A 21,299-nucleotide genomic window follows, 5' to 3' on the forward strand; every position below is an offset into this window, starting at 1 on the left:
GAACACAGCTGTTTCTAAATTTAGCGGACAGGTAGCTCACAATAGGCCATACTTTATTCAGTTTGGGTTGTGGATGGCTTTCTGCGTTATAGGTACCATTGCCCGAAAAATGTAAGTTCTTCTTCAAATTGATAAACCTCTTGAACGGTAGATCCTCTCTAAAAATTGGTGTGGCTAATGTAGCTCTTTTTGTCCAGTACATCTGAAATGTGGGTTTTTTTACAATGGTTTGTAACAATATTACAGCAACAAATATGAACATCTCATCAATTGTTGTTGGCTTCCATACCGGGACGTTCGTTTGTGTTGCATATTTGTTGGTCTCGGTAACAAAAATTTCCATGTATCCGTCATCAATGAACTCTCTAAAATAATGCAAGACATCTTCAATACAGGGTTCACAATTAATTTGAGGTTTACCTGTAAAAGGAAAACGTGGTGGAGCAGGTGGCAGTGGCTTAGATGGATCTATCTCGTACCACACTCTGGCGCTCGCAATGTCACACTCAGAAGAAACTGATTCATCACTTCCTACTTCCGAACTCTCTTCATAGCTATCTTCAGAACTCTCAGACCCACTAAATTCATTATCAAACTCATCGTCATTCTCCATTTTCATAAAACGTGAGGAAATAACAGGCAAACTGCAAGAAGAGATTGTAGAGTGAACGCTAGTACAACTGCCTGATTCAGTCTCTAGCCAGAAATATAGAGCTACACTTCAGAGTAACACACCACAGTGACATCTACGAAAATATCAAGGAACTGCAAAAACACGAGATAGAACGAGTAAATTAGGCCTTTTAAATCGTGTGCCAGTCGGAAATGATAAGCCCGAGTATACTTGGCGTTTTATTATTTCGTCAGAATTAAAAAAACGAATACACTCGGGATTTTATGTTAAGTGGTTAAGGTCATACCAGATCCTCATTTGGCAACTGTACAATTTTTTGTTGGATCTTGAGCACTAACTTATGAGAAATATTTATTATACCTACCCACTTATGAGACCTATATTATTTGTCAGATAAACCACAACTTAGTCACATTTCAACCCTGTTAATTTCCATTTGCCACAGTTATGACAAATTAATTGGCATGACAAATTAAGCGATGTGCATTAGGACTATTATCCCACGAAGTAATTTAAAATGATTTTTAAATGAATAGGTATAGCTTTCATTTGGATTTTCTGAGTTTTTAACTATCATTTGGCTCCATTGGCCATTTACAATGCTTTATCCAATTTGAGGCAGCGACAGCTCATCAAATGCTCTGGGTAGTTTATGCTACAATTTTAGAAGTTGAAACTACTGAGTAATTTTGACCTAGGTGTAACATTTCTCTCTCTCTCTCTCTCTCTCTCTCTCTCTCACTGTGTATTCCAGTATGCCATGTTTCGAAGGACTATTGCTCTATGAAGCGATTTAAGATATTTTAAAGAAAGAAGGTAGCATTTTGGTCTCAGGAATTCATGGACTTTTGGTGGGTAGCCTTTGCTATCCCCTGATTTCATTCAGAATGGAGCATTTTTTCGGTATAAGAAAAGGTTTTGTGCTTCTCTGTTTTAACATGGGTTAATACAGATAAGGTTTGTGTTATGTGTTTCATAGAACCCCATCTCTTTGGCTTAGTAACTGAATCTTCCATTTTACTGAAATTTGTTAATATTTTGTAGCCTGAGCAACTTTGTGCAACTACTACCCGCAAAAATAGTCAGATGATGTACCTAGATTTTACTTGGATTACTGTTCTTTTTCAAATGTACTTAATCCAATTTTTACCGAAGCCACACGTTAATGTTCTGCAGTAAGCTGGTTTATTATGTTGCTACAGAAATACTTTGATTATCTTAGTTTAAGTATTTTGTTAAAATTTTGGATTTTCCATTGTATTTTGTTATGTTGATGTTACAATTTATATTTTCGTATTCGTTTCACTGTGTGGCAACGAGATTAATATTTGCCAGACAACACAAACAACTACATATTTCTATGGGCGCCTGTAAACCATTAAAAGATCAGTGCTGATTCAGTCCAGCCAGCATCTACTTCCAATGAGAATGAGTTTAGTACTGCAACAGCAGTAATAACAGATTTCTCTCCTCTCAACCTAACAGAAACCATAATAGTTCATTCCTCTTTTGTGAAGTTTTCTGGCTCGATTTTAACTTTGTTTAGTTTAAGAACTGATTATCTGGACGATGATGATTTCAATTATAGTAGAAAATGTGTACAGTTAATATTTTACTGTTTTTTAACTCGTGAAAGTTGATAAACTTGCCAACATGTAAGTCACCTCCCTCTTACACTAAATGAAATATTATAAGAGATCCCTCCCATAGCATTAAGGCCCCTATTAGCGCAAACAATCTTTCCAGAGAGTGACAGACACACTTTTGTAAGTAATGTGAGTCACCACTCCTCTTGAAGGGAGAAGGAATGTGAGGGTGGCAACAAGTCAAGGAATATTTTACGGAATAAATTTAAAAAAAATTAATTCAAATGCCCCAGTCAGATCTTTACAAGTTTTCTCCCACAGCAACTTCGGTTGTGCCTAGGTGACACAAGCTGCCTACCTTTCAAAACCGAGGGAGTTCTTTCCAGTTAAAGCTACTGAAAAGAGACATCTTGAGCTCTCTGCTAAAACTCCTAGCGAATTCACGCCATCGGTTTTCGCCAATAGCGTGCGTGGGATACAGGTCACATGTGTGGACGCTGGAGCTTTCTGCAATGCAGAACACAGTTGCCTCGCTCTCTTGTGATCCAGACCTCGAGCAGAACAGACATTTTTTTTGAGAGGCAGAGCCTTCGGCTCTGTTCCCCGTGACCGGACACCAACATAAGTTAGCATGAACTGCTTCCCCTTCCGTTGCCTATTTCAATTAGTTATTAGTCCTCCTATACTGGCCTACACCTTGTAACTTCTGACCCTAGGCACGCCCCATTGTACACCGTACACTGAAATACTATATATTCTCTTTATTTTACCCAATTTCCTGTTCTGTCATTTCACGGCAGCCCTAGATACGCACCCATAAGTCCTGACTGCTTGACCTCCTGTACATTGTCGTTGTGAGCGGAATCCAACAACCTTCTTCTCACTCCCTGTCCATGTACAGAGTTACATGCAACACACCTATGAGAATAAAGAACAGAATGAAAAAATAAGGAAGGAAACTAGAAGGACGGTAATCTACTAATGCGACCAAACCCACTCAATTAGCGCTAGAGATGAGTCACCCTTATTGCCTGCAAGTATGGGAAGGAACATCACAAGCAACGCCTCCTTATGTATGATGACATCATCATGCAACGAGCCATGCCCCCCCCCCCCCCCCATAATAGTTCGTGTTTTTTACAATCCAGTAGTCTTGTTATGGTTTTAGAAATAAGAACGAAACAGACAATCACATAACTGTAAGAATGATTTGAATTTTCAGCTTCTATATTCAAAACTGCTTCCAAAAATATGTAATGCATTTAACTTGCAGTATTGGCACATGTAAAATACATAAACTTCATCATCAGCAAAACATACACACACACACACACACACACACACACACACACACACACACACACACACACACACACGCATCATGCCATGGCAAAATGCTAATAAACTGCCTTTTAAATCACAATGTTACTGAAAAATTGTAACAAATGGCTCCATGTTACATCAAAAGTGTAACAAATTGCCCCATGTTACAGCAAAAAGTAAGAAATCGCCTTATTTTACAGGAAATGTTTAACAAATTGTCCCTTGTTCTAGCAAAAATGTAACAAACTACCTCATCAAAAGTGTAACAAATTGCCCCATGTTACAGCAAAAAGTAAGAAATCGCCTTATTTTACAGGAAAAGTTTAACAAATTGTCCCTTGTTCTAGCAAAAATGTAACAAACTACCTCATTTTACATCAAAATTTTAACAAATTTACACATACTTGGTGGATATAATTGGGGCAATAATGTGCAGATGATATGTTAACTGTCATTGTCTCTGATATACTGGCATATGCTGACTACCATTACCCTGAATACATGTCTGTCACTATTACAGGGCAATGACAGTGAATTGACACGTGGTGACTGCTATTAGCCTAGATACTGCAGTCAAATAAGTGCATGACTACCATTCCCTATGGTACTAATATTGATACACATAAAGTTGATAGTATATATGCCACAATTTTTCAGTTGGTGTAAAAGTTTCTGTAACAGGATATCCCTCATTTCATATTCAAATACAGATAAGCTAGAAACTAAATTGTAACAAATTTCCCCAAACACTGTCATTTTACAACAAAATTCTAAGAAATTAAGTTATACTCATCAAGTTACAATAACATTGTAAGTATTTGCCACACACATCACCATTGTCAGAAAAATTGAAACAAACTGCCAGCCTTGTAGTAAAAATTACAACTTGCCAATATACATCCCTATGTCAATCCAAAATTTCTCCATATTACATAAAATGGAAACAAACTGCCCCATACAACACCAGCTAAGCAAACTGATATTGGTTCTGTCAAGTAGTGCCTTATTCCAATAGATATTAGTCTGCAAGTCGAGACTTATCAGTACTAGCAAGTAAAGTCTTTGTTCCAAAAATAAGACACTTTATAAGATCCATGACTCCAATTGCCCAGGTCAGTATCATATCGATGAAAGCTGTGTTAAAGAGTGAGTGATGAAACTGCTTAGTCCAAAATAGTATGGATGCACATAAACAGTCATTTCTCCCTTGCCCTGTTTGCCAGTAGAAAAAGGAAAAGAACGGATAGTAGTGGTACAAGACACCTTCCATCATGCTATGTAGGGCGGTTTGCGAAGTGCAACTTTAGATGTAGATATAGCAATCCGTGCTCCCTCTTACTATATCATCAAGACTTCACATTCTAGTCATTGACCTAGCCTGCATGATATGCTTTGTATGCTGCAACAAGTCTTAGCTTGTTGGTATGGATATGTCCTAACTTGCTGATTTGTAGCTTTTGCTTGTTGGAACAAATTGTAACTTGTTAGAAGAAGCCTCAAATAGCTTAGTCGGTGATGTTTGGGGCAGTTTCCTACGTTTTTGCTTAACGGTGGTGACATAATTATGTTGAAATTTTGTTGTAACTTAGCGATGTATGATGGTAATCTATTGCAATTTTTGCTGTAACTTGTGAAAGTTAGTAACAATGATATTGTATAGGACAATTAGGCAAAATTTTGATCCAACAGCATGATGTTATGGGACACTTGGTCTACTTTTGCTGTAACATGACGATGAATGACGAAGTTTGCTAAAATTTATGTGTAGCCTAATATAAAAAAAGGGAGATCGAGTAGCTACTACCCACTGCCAAGGTATGGCACACAGACAGTTAGCTTCTGATGTTGTAGTAACAGCATGGTGTAGTATGGTATCTGGGTTAATGGCAGTCATCGTACGGCAACTGAACGTAATTGTGCTCACGCACTGAACTAATTTACGTTGCTCGACTCTATAAACTGATCAGTATCTCCCCACTTTGTAAACTGATCACCATTTGTCCACCCTATAAACTGATCACAATTTGTGCATCCTGTATAATGACCATCGTTGCCCCACAGTAGTAGCATCAACTGTGTGTTTGGGACAATGGCAATCGTCTACTGCATGTAGACACTGTCAGCTACTTGCGTTACAACACAGATTTAAGAACGAGTAGGTGAAACCCACATTGCTAGTAACTTACACCCACAGTAGCTGGCATAGTGAGTATTTAATGCTGACAACCACCTCCCCTCCCCCCCCCCCGTCCCTCCCCCCTCACCCGTCCACCCAGTAGCTAACACCGCTAGCGGCTAATGCTGGCAGCACCAGTCACAGGTACTTCTATCAGTCACAGGCACCCCCACACAGTCACAGGCAACCCCTTATTTACAGGCGCCCTGTAGTCACAGACACTGCCCAGTCACAGACGATCTCCAGTTGCAGACACCACCCACCCAAACATCACATGCCCAGCTCACAGAACCTTCCCCTTCTTTCTTTCTGTCTCTCTCTCTCTCTCTCTCTCTCTCTCTCTCTCTCACACACACACACACACACACACACACACACACCATCTCAGTCACACATACCAAACATCAAAGAGAACTCATTCGACTTATTACAGACGCCATGAGTAACTGAAACACACAGCACGTACACACTGTAAGCTGCTAGTGTTAGAACACTGTTGTAAGACCCAGTAGTGGACAGTCATTGTCAACACACACTGTTGCCGTGCATGTGCTATTTTCATGTGTTTGGTGTAATGAGTGTCACGATATTACAACTGTCCATCCTTGCCCCCAACTGGATTGGCTGTAATGGTACTTACCACATCATCTGACCTTAATTGCCCCAAAGGTATCCACTATCCATTAGCGATGTATGTCATAATTTCTTATCCTTTCGCTGTACCATGAGGCAGTATGTTACAATTAGGCTGCAAACTTTGGTGTGTTTGGTATTTTGTTCCAATTGTGTTGCAACATGTAGATATATGGGCAGGCTCTTGGAATTCTGTTGTAACATAGATATGACTGGGGAAATTTCTTACTTTTTGGTTTATACAGGTAGTTGTTACAATTTGACTGTAATATTGTGATATATGACACATTACATTACTGTTTTGCAGTAATTTCTTTTAGCCACATTTTAAAATACAAATACAAATAATCTGACCATCATTGCCCCACAATGTTACAACACGATCATGTATGGAACAGTTCCTTAAAATTTTGCTGTAAAATGACTATGCATGGCGTGAAGTGAAATGCAGACTCTACTGAACAGTTACATATGATGACAAAGCGTTTTATGCTACCAGATAAGGTTAATACTCAATTAGGTCACTATGTTCTTATCTTTGAAAAGCAGTTGGAAAGAGTAATAATTTTTGTTTCTTACCAATATAGCTATGTACGCAACAATGAGGATTATCACCAGAAGGTGACATTCGTTTTTTTGTGGCACATTAAAGGTAATGCCCTAAATCGAGTCACTATGATATTTGGCTGACTGATATCTGCTTCAGCCAAATTGAGATGTGTTTGATAAATTTATATGTGGAAACAGCATTTGAAGATCGAAACGGTCAGGAAAAATATTATTTACTTTGGCACAGAAATCAATTTACTACAGTCAATAAGTACACTTTTGTAATGTTATAGAACTATTTTTTGTGTGTTTTGATTTCTTTAATGTGTGGCACAAAGATTGAATTGTGGTGATTGCCTAACCGCCAGCCGGTGTGGCCGTGCGGTTATAGGCGCTTCAGTCTGGAACCGCGTGACCGCTACGGTCGTAGGTTCGAATCCTGTGTCGGGCATGGATGTGTGTGATATCCTTAGGTTAGTTAGGTTTAAGTAGTTCTAAGTTCTAGGGGACTGATGACCACAGATGTTAAGTCCCATAGTGCTCAGAGCCATTTTTCATTGGCTAACCTATAATTAATTTCAGTCGTGCGAATAAGAAGTCCATGAATATCTTAGTAAATGATGTATGTAGATCATTTAGATGTGGAAATACTTAATTTTAGGCTACAGTGAGCCTTGGAATGTGTGGTACAATAATCGAACTCCAGTCATCATCAGTGTACCTTAACCTTTAAGTTTTATCAGTGGAGTTAGTATGAAAGCCATGTGTATTTCTTTCCAAGGTTACAGAAAAATTAAATTATGGCAGTAGTGCAACATGTGTTTAGTTCTTGGAAGCTAGATAGATCGAATTTTCGTTGTAGATCACAGATATCCAAGTTTCATCTCTGTGTACGGAACCTTACTGCGCTGTTTACATTTGCATTCCATACATTATGGAAGTTGCCATGTTTATTATGAGAATAAGATGTTTAACTGTTACAATGAAATAAAGATTTTTTTCAAAACACCTATTTCTACATCCACATCATACTCCACAGGCCACCTAACGTAGGGTAGCGGACGGTACTTCCATTACGAAAACTGATCCTCCCTTCCCTGAACCACTTGCGAATGCTGCATGGGAAGACTGATTGTCGGTAAGCCTCTGTATTAGTTCTAATTTCTCGAATTTTCTTGTTACTGTCATTTCGCGAGATGTGTATGCTAGTCGCGCGGTCTAACGCGCTGCTTCCCGAGCGGAAAGGCATGTCGGTCCCCGGCACGAATCCGCCCGCCGGATTAGTGTCGAGGTCCGGTGTGCCAGATAGCCTATGGATAGTTTTTAAGGCGGTTTTCTATCTACCTCGGTGAGTGCGGGCTGGTTCCTCTTATTCCACCTCAGTTACACTGTGTCGGCCATTGCTGCGCAAGCACTGTCTCCACGTACGCGTACACTGCAACTACTCTACCATGTAAACATTCGGGGTTAAAATCGTCTGGTATGAGACGTTCCCGAGGGGATCCACTGGGGGCCAAACTACACAATAACCCTAGGTTCGGTGTGGGGCGGCGGTGGGCTGGGTGTATAGCTTTGGCGTGTAGTGGGGTTGTGGACCACTGAGGGCTACGGTGGGACGAAGCATCTCCATCGTATCTAGGTCCCCGGTTTCAATACACAATATAATACACAAGTAATACGTTGTTTGACTCCTCCCGGAAATTTCAGTAGTGAACCTCTTCGTCATGCACAACACCATCATGTAACGTGTGTCCCTAGAGTTTGTTGAGAATCTCTGTAACATTCTCGCACCGACCAAACAATTCCGTAACAAAATGCGCCACTGTTCGTTGGCTCTTCTCTCTCTCGAATTTCAGTCCTACCTGGTAACATTCCCACATGAACAATACTGAAGAATCGGTCGAATAAGAGCCCTGCAACAGTTTTCTTTAGTGGATGAATTGCATTTACTTAAGATTCTTCCTATGAATTTAAATCTGTAACCTGTTTTTCCTGCTATTTGTTTTACGTATATGATCATTCCACTTAAGGTCGCTCTGGATAGTTACTCCTAGATATTTTACGCTAGATACGGTTTCCAGCGATTTGCCATCAATACTGTAGTTGTATATGAGTGGATTTATTTTCCCGTTTATCCGCAACGTACTACATTTATTTACGTTTAGAGTCAACTGCCAGTCCCTTCACCAATCATCAACCCTCTCTAGGTCCTTTACCGTCTTATGCCGTTGGTACCTTCTTATAGCAACGACATCAGCTGCGAACAACCTTAAAGAGCTTCCGATGCTTTCTACTGGATTATTTGTACACATTGTAAGATTATAACGGTCCTTTCACACTCCCCTGGGGCAATCGGGATATTATCTTCATATGTGTTGATTTTCTTCTGTTAAGAGCGAGTTGTTGAGTTCTATCTGCAGGGAAGTCTCGAATACAGTCGCAGATGTGGCCGGATACTAGGAACCTCGGTCAGCTAAATGGCGGTGCGGGACAGTGTCAAATGCCTTCCTGAAGTCAAGGGATACAACATCAACCTGAACGTCGTTGTCTGCAGTGTTTCTTCTCCTAAGACGGTGCTAGGTCTGTCAGTTTGTCTTTTTCAATGTTTTGCGTTTACATGTCGCATTAAGGAGTCTTATCATTAGGATTAGGTTTTATTTAGTTGCTGATTACCGAAATACTATCTGTGAACGCTTTACGGAGAATGGGCACCACAGTCCCGATTGGTAAACATTGGAGCCTTCCCCAAAAGATTGTCTTGTTTACAAACGCGAATATGCTTATATGTAATAAAATCAGTATTAGCCCGTCAGTACCGTCGATTATATTTTACTGGTGTAGAACCTGTTTCGTTATCTTCTCCCCCCTAAAACTACCCTTAGTTAGGTGCTTCATTACTAAGAAAGATCTACAATTTTTTACATATATTTGAGACCAGCATTAGTGTAAGTTACATCCATTATGTATTTGGAGTGACATTTTGAAGTCGAAAAAATCCTTGTGAGATTTGACGTAAAAATTGTGTGTTACCTTCTTATTCCCTGAAATTATCATCATCATCATTCATCATCATCATCATCATCATCATCATTTAAGACTGATTATGCCTTTCAGCGTTCAGTCTGGAGCATAGCCCCCCTTATACAGTTTTTCCATGATCCCCTATTCAGTGCTAACATTGGTGCCTCTTCTGATGTTAAACCTATTACTTCAAAATCATTCTTAACCGAATCCAGGTACCTTCTCCTCGGTCTGCCCCGACTCCTCCTACCCTCTACTGCTGAATCCATGAGTCTCTTGGGTAACCTTGCTTCTCCCATGCGTGTAACATGACCCCACCATCTAAGCCTGTTCGCCCTGACTGCTACATCTATAGAGTTCATCCCCAGTTTTTCTTTGATTTCCTCATTGTGGACACCCTCCTGCCATTGTTCCCATCTACTAGTACCTGCAATCATCCTAGCTACTTTCATATCCGTAACCTCAACCTTGTTGATAAGGTAACCTGAATCCACCCAGCTTTCGCTCCCGTACAACAAAGTTGGTCGAAAGATTGAACGGTGCACAGATAACTTAGTCTTGGTACTGACTTCCTTCTTGTAGAAGAGAGTAGATCGTAGCTGAGGGCTCACTGCATTAGCTTTGCTACACCTCGCTTCCAGTTCTTTCACTATGTTGCCATCCTGTGAGAATATGCATCCTAAGTACTTGAAACCGTCCACCTGTTCTAACTTTGTTCCTCCTATTTGGCACTCAATCCGTTTATATTTCTTTCCCACTGACATTACTTTCGTTTTGGAGATGCTAATCTTCATACCATAGTCCTTACATTTCTGATCTAGCTCTGAAATATTACTTTGCGAACTTTCAATCGAATCTGCCATCACAACTAAGTCATCCGCATATGCAAGACTGCTTATTTTGTGTTCACATATCTTAATCTCACCCAGCCAGTCTATTGTTTTCAACATATAATCCATAAATACTCTGACCAACAGTGGAGACAGGTTGCAGCCTTGTCTTACCCCTGAAACTGCTCTGAACCATGAACTCAATCTACCGTCAGCTCTAACTGCTGCCTGACTATCCATGTAAAGACATTTAATTGCTTGCAAAAGTTTGCCTCCTATTCCATAATCTTGTAGAACAGACAATAACTTCCTCCTAGGAACCCGGTCATATGCCTTTCCTAGATCTATAAAGCATAGATACAATTCCCTGTTCCACTCATAACACTTCTCCATTATTTGCCGTAAGCTAAAGATTTGGTCCTGACAACCTCTAAGAGGCCTAAACCCACACTGATTTTCATCCAATTGGTCCTCAACTAATACTCGCACTTTCCTTTCAACAATATTTGAGAAGATTTTACTCACAACGCTGATTAAAGAGATACCTCTATAGTTGTTACAATCTTTTCTGTTTCCATGTTTAAAGATTGGTGTGATTACAGCTTTTGTCCAGTCTGATGGAACCTGTCCCGACTCCCAGGCCATTTCAATTATCCTGTGTAGCCATTTAAGACCTGGCATTCCACTGTATTTGATGAGTTCCGACTTAATTTCATCCACCCCAGCCGCTTTATTGCACTGTAATCTATTGACCATTTTTTCCACTTCCTCAAATGTGATCCTATTTCCATCATCATTCCTATCCCATTCTACCTCGAAATCTGAGACATTACTGATCGCATTTTCACCTACATTGAGCAACTCTTCAAAATATTCCCTCCATCTGCCCAAGGCATCCACAGGATTCACCAGCAGTTTTCCTGACCTGTCCAAAATACTTGTCATTTCCTTCTTACCTCCCTTTCGAAGACTGCTAATTACACTCCAGAATGGTTTTCCAGCAGCTTGACCCATAGTCTCCAACCTGTTTCCAAAGTCTTCCCACGATTTCTTCTTGGATGCTGCAATTATCTGTTTGGCTTTGTTCCTTTCTTCAACATAACTTTCTCTGTCTACCTGGGTTCTGGTTTGTAGCCATTTTTGATACGCCTTCTTTTTCCTTTTACAGGCTGCCTTGACTGTATCATTCCACCAAGCTGTTTGCTTCATACTACTTTTACACACTACTGTTCCAAGACATTCTTTAGCCACTTCTAGTACTGTGTCCCTGTACTTTGTCCATTCCTTTTCCAATGACTGTAATTGACTACATTCAACTAACTGGTACCTTTCTGAGATCGCTGTTATGTACTTGTGACTGATTTTCTTATCCTGAAGTTTCTCCACTCTTATCCTCCTACATATGGACCTGACCTCCTGCACTTTCGGCCTCACAATCCCAATTTCACTGCAGATTAAATAATGATCAGTGTCATCAAAGAATCCCCTGAATACACGTGTGTCCCTCACAGCCTTCCTGAATTCCTGATCTGTTATTATATAGTCAATGACAGATCTGGTTCCCCTGCCTTCCCAAGTATACCGGTGAATGTTCTTATGTTTAAAAAAGGAGTTTGTGATTACTAAGCCCATACTGACACAGAAATCCAAGAGTTGTTTCCCGTTCCTGTTGGCCTCCATATCCTCTCCAAATTTACCCATAACCTTTTCATACCCTTCTGATCGATTTCCAATCCAGGCGTTAAAATCACCCATGAGCAGAACACTGTCCTTGTCCTTTACTCTAACAACTACATCACTGAGTGCCTCATAAAAACTATCCATCTTATCTTGATCTGTCCCTTCACAATGCGAATATACTGACACAATCCTAATTTTCTTGCTAGACACTGTCAAATCTATCCACATCAGTCGTTCGTTTACATACCTTATTGCAACTACGCTGGGTTCCATTTCTTTTCTGATGTAAAGCCCTACACCCCATTGTGCTATTCCTGCTTTGACTCCTAACAGGTAGACCTTGTATTCTCCCACTTCCTCTTCTTTCTCACCCCTTACCCGAATGTCACTAACAGCTAAAACGTCCAGCCCCATTTTACTTGCAGCCTCTGCCAGCTCTAACTTCTTCCCAGAGTAGCCCCCATTGATATTAATAGCTCCCCATCTCATTACCATTTGTTTGCCAAGTCGTATCCTTGGAGTTCCTGGTTTGTCAGTTAGAGGTGGGACTCCGTCACCTCCAAAGGTCCGAGGCATTTTGCTCTGATTGTTGCCAGCATCATATTTAAAGTACCAGGGAAGCAGGTTGCTAGCCTTACTTGCCCCGAGTCCCATTGGGTTTTATCCCTAACGGCTGAGGGACTAACCGGTGGATTTGGTAGTCTTTGCCGTATGAGCACAAAGGTGACCACGACTCAGAATATGTCCGAGATGCCCAGCCTTATTCCAAAGTAACTGGTATCCCGACTATCGGGACCACTTACTTGGCCACTCATACGTTGCCCGTGGTTCATGAACTAGGACATGACTACAGGAACCCACACCATGAAATTATGATTGTTCAAATTCATTGCTGTGCATATCATCATTTAGGACTGGAATGAAAGATGAAATACCTCCTTCTTATGTTACACGCGTCTTGCAGATTTATACAAGAATTTAGATATGGGATTAGCATTATGACAGTTAATCTGAGAGTTCACAGTCAGGCTTTAAATATCATACAGTAATATTATTCTCCCAGTAACTGAGAGTAATGCAGACTGTTTATTTGTTTATGTGGTTGCCTGCTTAGTGTAATATTTTGGCCAACGCATGTTTTGTACAGTTAAAGGGCTAGTTACACTCGTTTTGGTAATTGGCCCCATTTAGGTCTATACATGAAATATCATCTGCATGATTAGGTTGTTTCCTTAGCGACATGTGTTAACAATTTTGTTGCAGTAACAGCATGGGGGGCACGTAATCTGAGATTCCACTGTCACATTTTACACGTCCGTTCTTATGACTCTCTCTTTGTGTGTGTGTGTGTGTGTGTGTGTGTGTGTGTGTGTGTGTGTGTGAGTGTGTGTGTGTGTGTGTGTGTGTGTAAATAACATTGTGGCAATTGAAATAATCATTGCATTTGTGTGCTGGTGACATATTTTTGCAGGCCACTTAGAAGTGGAAACAACATTTTGACGGTTGAGAATCGTCATGACTTTCGTTGAGCAATTTACAGGGTGACCCAAAGCCACGAACAATTGAAACTATACCAATTCACGGAGTAATGTAGATGAGACGTAAAACGTCGTACACATGCCTGAAATGATAGTGGTTTTTATTGAATCCAAAATCGAGTGCAAAATCCGGCCAACAGATGGCGATGGAAATGCAGGCTGCCTTTTAAACTGTCAGCCTAACGGGTGCGAGGTACGCCGATATGTTACATAACGCATCATTCCTAGCCTGGCTGTTTAACACATGCTAGAAGTCACGACTCTTAGGCAAGATGGCGTTCCACCTCCTATTGCTACACGCATGAAAGAATTCTTGCCCACTACGTAGGGTGAGGATTGCGGGTTGAGTCGCCACTCGTCATGCATGGCCTTCCAGTTCCCCAGACCTGTATCTGTGTGATTATTGGTTGTGGGGTTACCTGAGGTCGCAAGTCTACCGCTATCGCCCGACGTCTTGAGGGATTTCAAAAGACTACGTCGGATGACGATATCTCATCACACCTACTAGTATGCTGCACAGCGCTGTTCACAACGTTGTGTGTCTGCTACAGGTCGTGATGAATGACACCCAATATCTTGACAATTTGTTATTAAGAACACGGTCTTTGCTAAAAATCAGTTATTATGATAATTATTGCCTTTGTATTATATGAAGCGCCAGCTGTTTGTCTTTTCGTGCGCATTTTTATGGTTTGAATAAGACTCCAAGTCACTTCGAACATGTCTATCGAACTGTTCCTCTTTACCTACACTATTCCGTTAAGTACTGAATTCTCAAATGGCAATGCTCTTTTGGGGCATCCAGTAGATGTGAAAACATTTAGTGTAAGGACCCGTTTTGCCTTGCACCATGTGTGGTATAGTGACCGAACTATGGACCTTCACAAGTGCTTTGTGTGTGTGTGACAGAGTGTGTATGTCTTATACATTTTTTGGCAAATACTTTTAAACATGGCTGCAAAAAATTTAGGTAATGCATTTGCTTTTGAACAGGGCCAAGGTGGTGGCTCTAGGACTATATTGTCACTGTCTGTTTCGTTTTAATGACCTGTACATTGTTGGTATTTGATTGGTTGTTTCATTTTAATGGCTGTCACAGTTCCAGGAAATGAGATGTGGCTTCTTAGATTACGAATGGTGTCACCGTGAAGGGAGCATGGCAAGTCCCTGAATGTAAGCAGGTAGCGTGGTTCCTTTTGGGCACTAGTCGAGTGGATTTGGTCCCGTTAGTATATTGCAATACAACTGATGTTATCAAATTATTTCGCATTTTAAGCATCTCAATTTTTGCATGAGAAATAATGACCGAATATAAAATGTTTTAAAATTAAACTGAAAAAATATAAATTTTAGTTTCTCAGTCAACATAGAGAAAAAAATGGTTCAAATGGCTCTGAGCACTATGGGACTTAACTTCTGTGGTCATCAGTCCACTAGAACTTAGAACTACTTAAACCTAACTAACCTAAGGACATCACACACATCCATGCCCGAGGCAGGATTCGAACCTGCGACCGTAGCGGTCACGCGGTTCCAGACTGAAGCGCCTTTAACCGCACGGCCACACCGGCCGGCAGTCAACATAGAGAGATACACTTTTTATACTAACATGCCTGACGGGAACTACATGAGCTCCGCTTCTCACATTTAAAACTGTGACTGCTATGAGGACACACATTGCGTATGTTTCCGCATACAGGTGATTTTTTTTTTTTTTTGCTCTTTATTTTTCTATTTCCATAACGATTAGCAAATAGCAAACTATAACTGCTGTTAGTATTTATCTGTTACACCTTACACGTTAAACTTATAGAAAAGTTTAACGAAAATAGTGTCCCTCAGATTCACGCGCGTCGGGTCGTATTGTACCAATCCTGATGTGCGCCTGGCCACTGCTTTCGCAGTGGGTTTCAGGTCATGGAAACTACGCGTGGTTAATGTCTTTACACTTGTCATGAATTTTCTGTCGCAGAAATGTTTTTGTATGGCATAGACACTGATTGTATATACGTATGAGTAAATAAGTCTACAGAGGCGTGCCATCCAGTGTGACATTATTGGATGACTGTGTCATGTTTTCCACGTAACGCAAAAGTCTTCTAGACTGCCTACTCTACACTTGTCCGTCCTCTGCTCCAGTACTCCTAAGTGATGTGGAATCCTTGTGATGTAGGACTGAGAGAGGACATCGAAGTACTTCAAAAGAGGGCAGCTCATTTTGTATTATTGCGTTATAAGGGAGAGTGTGTCATCGATATGATAAGCGATTTGAGGAGACAATCATTAAAACAAAGGGTTTTCGTGGCGGCAAGGTCCTTTCACGAAATGTCGATCACCAACTTTTTCCTCAGAATTCCTAAATATTTTGTTGGCTTCCACCTTCATAGAGAGCAATGAGCATCGTAATAAAATAAAAGTAGTAAGAGCTCAGATGGAAATATTTAGCTGTTACTTTTCCCCACATGCTATTCGACAGTGGGTAGTTCGAGAACTAGTCTTAAAGTCATTTTATGAGCAGTCTACCAATCAGTTAAGTGTAAATTGCAGAGAATCAAATAGTTATAGATGTATATGAACCATATAAGATGAGTTTGCGTGACATCCGTTGCGTATGATTGTATCATCAAAGTCCATAGAATGACCACCAAAGATCAACTTATGTCACACCAAGTTACTCTCTTTGTCCTTACTTAAAGAACTGGGCCGTTGCTTTGGTTTACAACATTGGAAGGCTGTGTCACGATGTCCCGCTAGTGCCTTAAATAAGAAAGCTGTTCTACTGTGTTAGCGAGATACTCTCCTAAAACGTCGCATCGTAGGCAGCCCTCTACTACAACAAGGGACGTTCTTCCACATCTACGATCAGCCGGTGGTCACTTTTAAGGATGTGCTGTACTTAATGACTACTTGAGTCTGCACTCACCTGAAGGCTACTGTACTTGGTTCTCGGTAGATTTGTAGCAGTTCTTCTCTCGGAAATTCGGTGATGATATCTGGAAATCGAAAAAGAGACATTAGGAATGCCATCTTGGGAAAAATTGATACCAGTGCTTACGTATTCAAGAGAAGTTCAACTGAGTCTAGCACGAAATATTTAAATCTATCGACCTGAGTTTAATGGTTTATGATATTGTTACAGAATATCATATGGAAAAGTCAACACCTCAAAATTCCTTGATTTGTAGTAGATAAGGACTGACGTTTTCTTTAAAAATAAAACTGCACAATAATTCAGTTAATGAAAGGTTAACTTCAACTGAGAATATATCATTTACCTTCCAAGTACAGCTTTTCTTCGATTGAACCATTATCTGTTCATTTCGAATTGGCTTCTTTTTTAGGAGAACCAAAGCTATTTCTGAAGGCTGTCAATGCGATATCTCTTTTTTGTCGGCTGATTTTCATTTCATAAAACCGTTCACATAACAACCACATATTAAAGCATAGGCTACCACTATTGTCCCACCGCACTGGCAGGAAGCGAACTACCTGGATAACACCGGAGTACCCTTGCAAGCGCCAGAACTCTGCAGAGCCTGGGAGCCGAAGCGCGAACGCATCACGAGGAATCGCAAGCACTGCTTCAAAGGCGATGCAGTATGTCCTGTCATTTCGGCGACATCGCGCTCAGACTCTGTGGTCTTACGTTGTAATGCAAAACCGAATTCCATGAGGAACATACAAGCCAAAACCCCGTTTAGAGGCATACACGGTTTGCGAACCTGCCATGTGTCGCGAGGCGTCGTCCGTCCAATGCACACAGCATTCCAGCTGGCTTGCGAGACTAAACAGCTTAATCTACGTCTACATACATACCCCGCAAGCCACGGCACCGTACGGTGAATGGCGGAGCGTATCACGTACCGCTACTAGTAATTTCCTATCCCGCTCTATTCACAAACTGAGCGAAGGACAAACGACTGCCTATAAGCCTCCGTAAGAGCCGTAATTTGTCTGATCGTACCTTCGTGGTCCTTACTCGAAGTTTACGATGACGGCAGTAGAATCTTTCTGCAGTTGTTCTCAAATTATATTTCTCTAAATCTCTGCAATAGTACCTCGTGTTAAGAGCGCCTTCTTCCATCGAGGGATTGCTATTTTCGTTCGCGAAGCATCCCCATAACATTTGTGCGCTGATCGAACCTACCGGTAACAAATCTAGCAGCACGCCTCTGAACTTCTTTGACTCTTTCTTGAATCTGACCTGTTGGGGATCCCAAACACACGAGCAGTACTTGAGAATGGGTCGCACTAGCGTTCTACACCCCGTCTCCCTTTATAGATGAGCTGCATTTTCCCAAAATTTTACCGATAAAACCACCAACCTGTTGTGCTCATTCCATTCCATATCGCTTTGCATTATACTTAAATATTTAATCGATGTGATTGTATCAAGCAGCATATTAGTAATATTTTACTGGAAAGCTACTGTATAATTTTTCCTATTCATTCGCCTTAACTTACAGTTTTCTACGTTTAGAGGGAATTACCATTCATCACATTAACTTGATGTTCTGTGTAAGTCATCTTATACCCTCCTAGATTTCCTCCACGATGACGCCTTCCCGTACAGCACAGAGTCATCAGCAAACAGCCGTAAATTGCTGCTCAACCGGTCGGTCAGATCATTTATGTACATAGAGAATAAGAGCAGTTCTACTACAAGTCCCTAGGGCACTTCTGACGATACCCTTGTCTCAGGACCGAGCGAGGTGACGCAGTGCTTAGACACTGGACTCGCATTCGGGAGGACGACGGTTCAATCCCGCTTCCGGCCATCCTGATTTAGGTTTTCCGTGATTTCCCTAAATCGCTCCAGGCAAATGCTGGGATGGTACGGCCGACTTCCTTCCCCGTCCTTCCCTAATCCGATGAGACCGATGACCTCGCTGTTTGGTCTCCTTCCCCAAAACAACCCAACCCTTGTCTCAGGAATCGCCGTTTTGCGTATGTGGCGCTGCAAGCAGGAAAACAACAAAGCAGTGTTCACACGTATACTGGCGTAAAACTGTTTAAGATACTCTTTAATTGTGACCTTGAACGAACACTTTACAACGCTTATAGTTGATACTATTAAAATTTGTAACTGAGGACATCCCTTTATGGGCGCCCCGTAATAAAGTGCTCTACGTCTTGCGAATAATACTGTCATGATACTGAAGCGTTTACAATGTTTTATGAACAGTGCCGAACAATTTGAGTCAACGTCGCTGACTTCTTCACTCCTTCTAGCTTCATCTTTTCATCCTACATATTGATTTCCAAATTCCAAGGTTCCTCATATCTCACTTATCTTCCACTGCGAAAAATTCAAATTTTAAAATCTCTCCAGTTGCCTTAGTCGCCTATTTCGCACAATTTCTAAAATTCGTTCCCTTACGTTTGCAGTCTCTTATATTTGCCCAATTTTAACTGAAACAGTTTTCTTTTCAACTATCGGACGTTGGTAAGTGGCGGTTGACCGAAAGAACACGCTTTTAATGATGCCTTACTGAGTTGCCTAAACAAAAACGCGTCTCTTCTCTTTACAAATATTAAATTCGTTAGTTCTTCAGTTTAAGCGAAAATCGTGTTTGATAGGACAGCAGTTCAGACTATTTCCTTGGTATATTGAGCTAGTAAGTTGCATAATTCTTAACAAAGGCTAGGAGCAACTATATTCATCACGAAAGTTGAATTCAGTTCCATTTCCAGTAATTACGCTCATCCGCTGCGAATACAACGGTGAATCACTGACAGTGGCCTTTCCATACGTCGAAAAATTTGTAAACTTGAGTAGGCGCATACGAACGTCCCACTCGAAACCTGAGCAAAGCCTCGAATTAACGGGCGTGAATGGTATTGCTTGGACATTGTTGAACGAAACAGAAAGATACTACCTCCTGACGAAGAAGGTGCGATGAAGTCAAAATGTTCCAGAGAACCAGCGATGCTTAAGGGGTACGATTGACTGTGTCATACCGCTATCGACAGTAGTACCCCGTACAATTTGTCGGGCGGCTTGTTCCAAATGTTCCTAATTTAAGGGCTTGTCTGCACATCATTTTCACCGAGCTTTCTTAAACTTTTCTTTTTGTACTTCCGCGTCCAGAAGCACGCTTCGCCGTTGAAAGAGCGGCACCGGAGGTATGGGGTTTTAGCTCAAAACTTTCGCTTACTGTTCAAACTGGTCTCAATAACATATGGCTGCAGTGGGTGCTGAGAAACTAGGGGAAGCGTTCTATTGCTTGTGACGCCGCTGTTCTGAGTTAAGGTAACACCGTACTGCGTCATTGTAATGTATGTGCTTAGTAGATAGTTTTCTTCATTGTGGTACCTTCATTATCGAGGTGGACATAAACCACGTGACAATGATATTTGATATACCCGTAGAACGGGGAACCAGTTCTTATTGCATTACACTATGTGTCCCGCTAGTTTATTTATCGTAGGTGTTATCGTAAATTTTGAGAGATGTTGATGTAAAGAATCTATTATAAGATCTTATATAATCTCTGATATCTTCAGTTTACTTGGCGATTGTATCAATATCAGTGATTGTATACTGTGTGAGACACAGTGTTCCATCACATATTTATACAATAATTTTTAATTTCTTTTTATACAGTATTTAAGAGGAAACATATTTTTTCAGTCGTTCAAATGGTTCAAATGGCTTAAGCACTATGGTACTTAACGTCTGAGGTCATCAGTCCCCTAGACTTAGAACTACTTAAACCTAACTAACCTAAGGACATCACACACATCCATGCCCGAGGCAGGATTCGAACCTGCGGCCGTAGCAGCAGCGCGGTTCCGGACTGAAGCGCCTAGAACCGCTCGGCCACAGCGGCCGGCTTTTCAGTCCTATTTCAATGAAATACACATACTGTAGTATTCCTATGCTGTTATAAATTTCAGTGTATAGTTTGTACTCCCGTATTTGGTGAGTAATTGATGTGCAATGGAGTGCTATTCATATGCCGATTAAAGCTATACTGAAGTTTTCTATGAATCGTTTGCAGTCATGTATGAAATAGCAGATTTAGTTATAAAAATATAAAAATGTCTTTTCGTCCAGTAATATGGAAAGTAAAGAACTACAGAGACGGAATTTGTTTGATAGTATCGAAAATGAAGTGCTTATAGCTCTTGAAGTATGTGTTTTAGAGCCCCAGTTTACTAGACTTTTTTTGGTTGAATGATCCTTCTTGTCATATCCCTGAATATTAATCCGGGACACCATACAAAACCTCCGGTACAGCGCACACATTGGTACTTTTTATGATTAGAAGATCGTATGTGGTAACAGTAACAATAGAAGAATATATTTACTTTGGGTACATTCTT

The 21,299-nt window shown here is 40.8% G+C and overlaps 1 protein-coding gene across 1 annotated transcript in view; it reads right to left on the reverse strand.

The window, feature by feature from the left end:
* The window catches only part of LOC124555515 (FMRFamide receptor), a 721,972-nt gene that overhangs the window by 534,051 nt on the left and 166,622 nt on the right, over positions 1-21,299 (reverse strand). The window contains exon 2 of the mRNA XM_047129461.1: positions 16,894-16,963. The gene's annotated coding sequence lies outside the window, so the exon portion shown is untranslated. The remainder of the gene's footprint in view (positions 1-16,893; positions 16,964-21,299) is intronic.

This window comes from Schistocerca americana, chromosome X, assembly GCF_021461395.2.
Source record: "Schistocerca americana isolate TAMUIC-IGC-003095 chromosome X, iqSchAmer2.1, whole genome shotgun sequence".
NCBI lineage: Eukaryota > Metazoa > Arthropoda > Insecta > Orthoptera > Acrididae > Schistocerca > Schistocerca americana.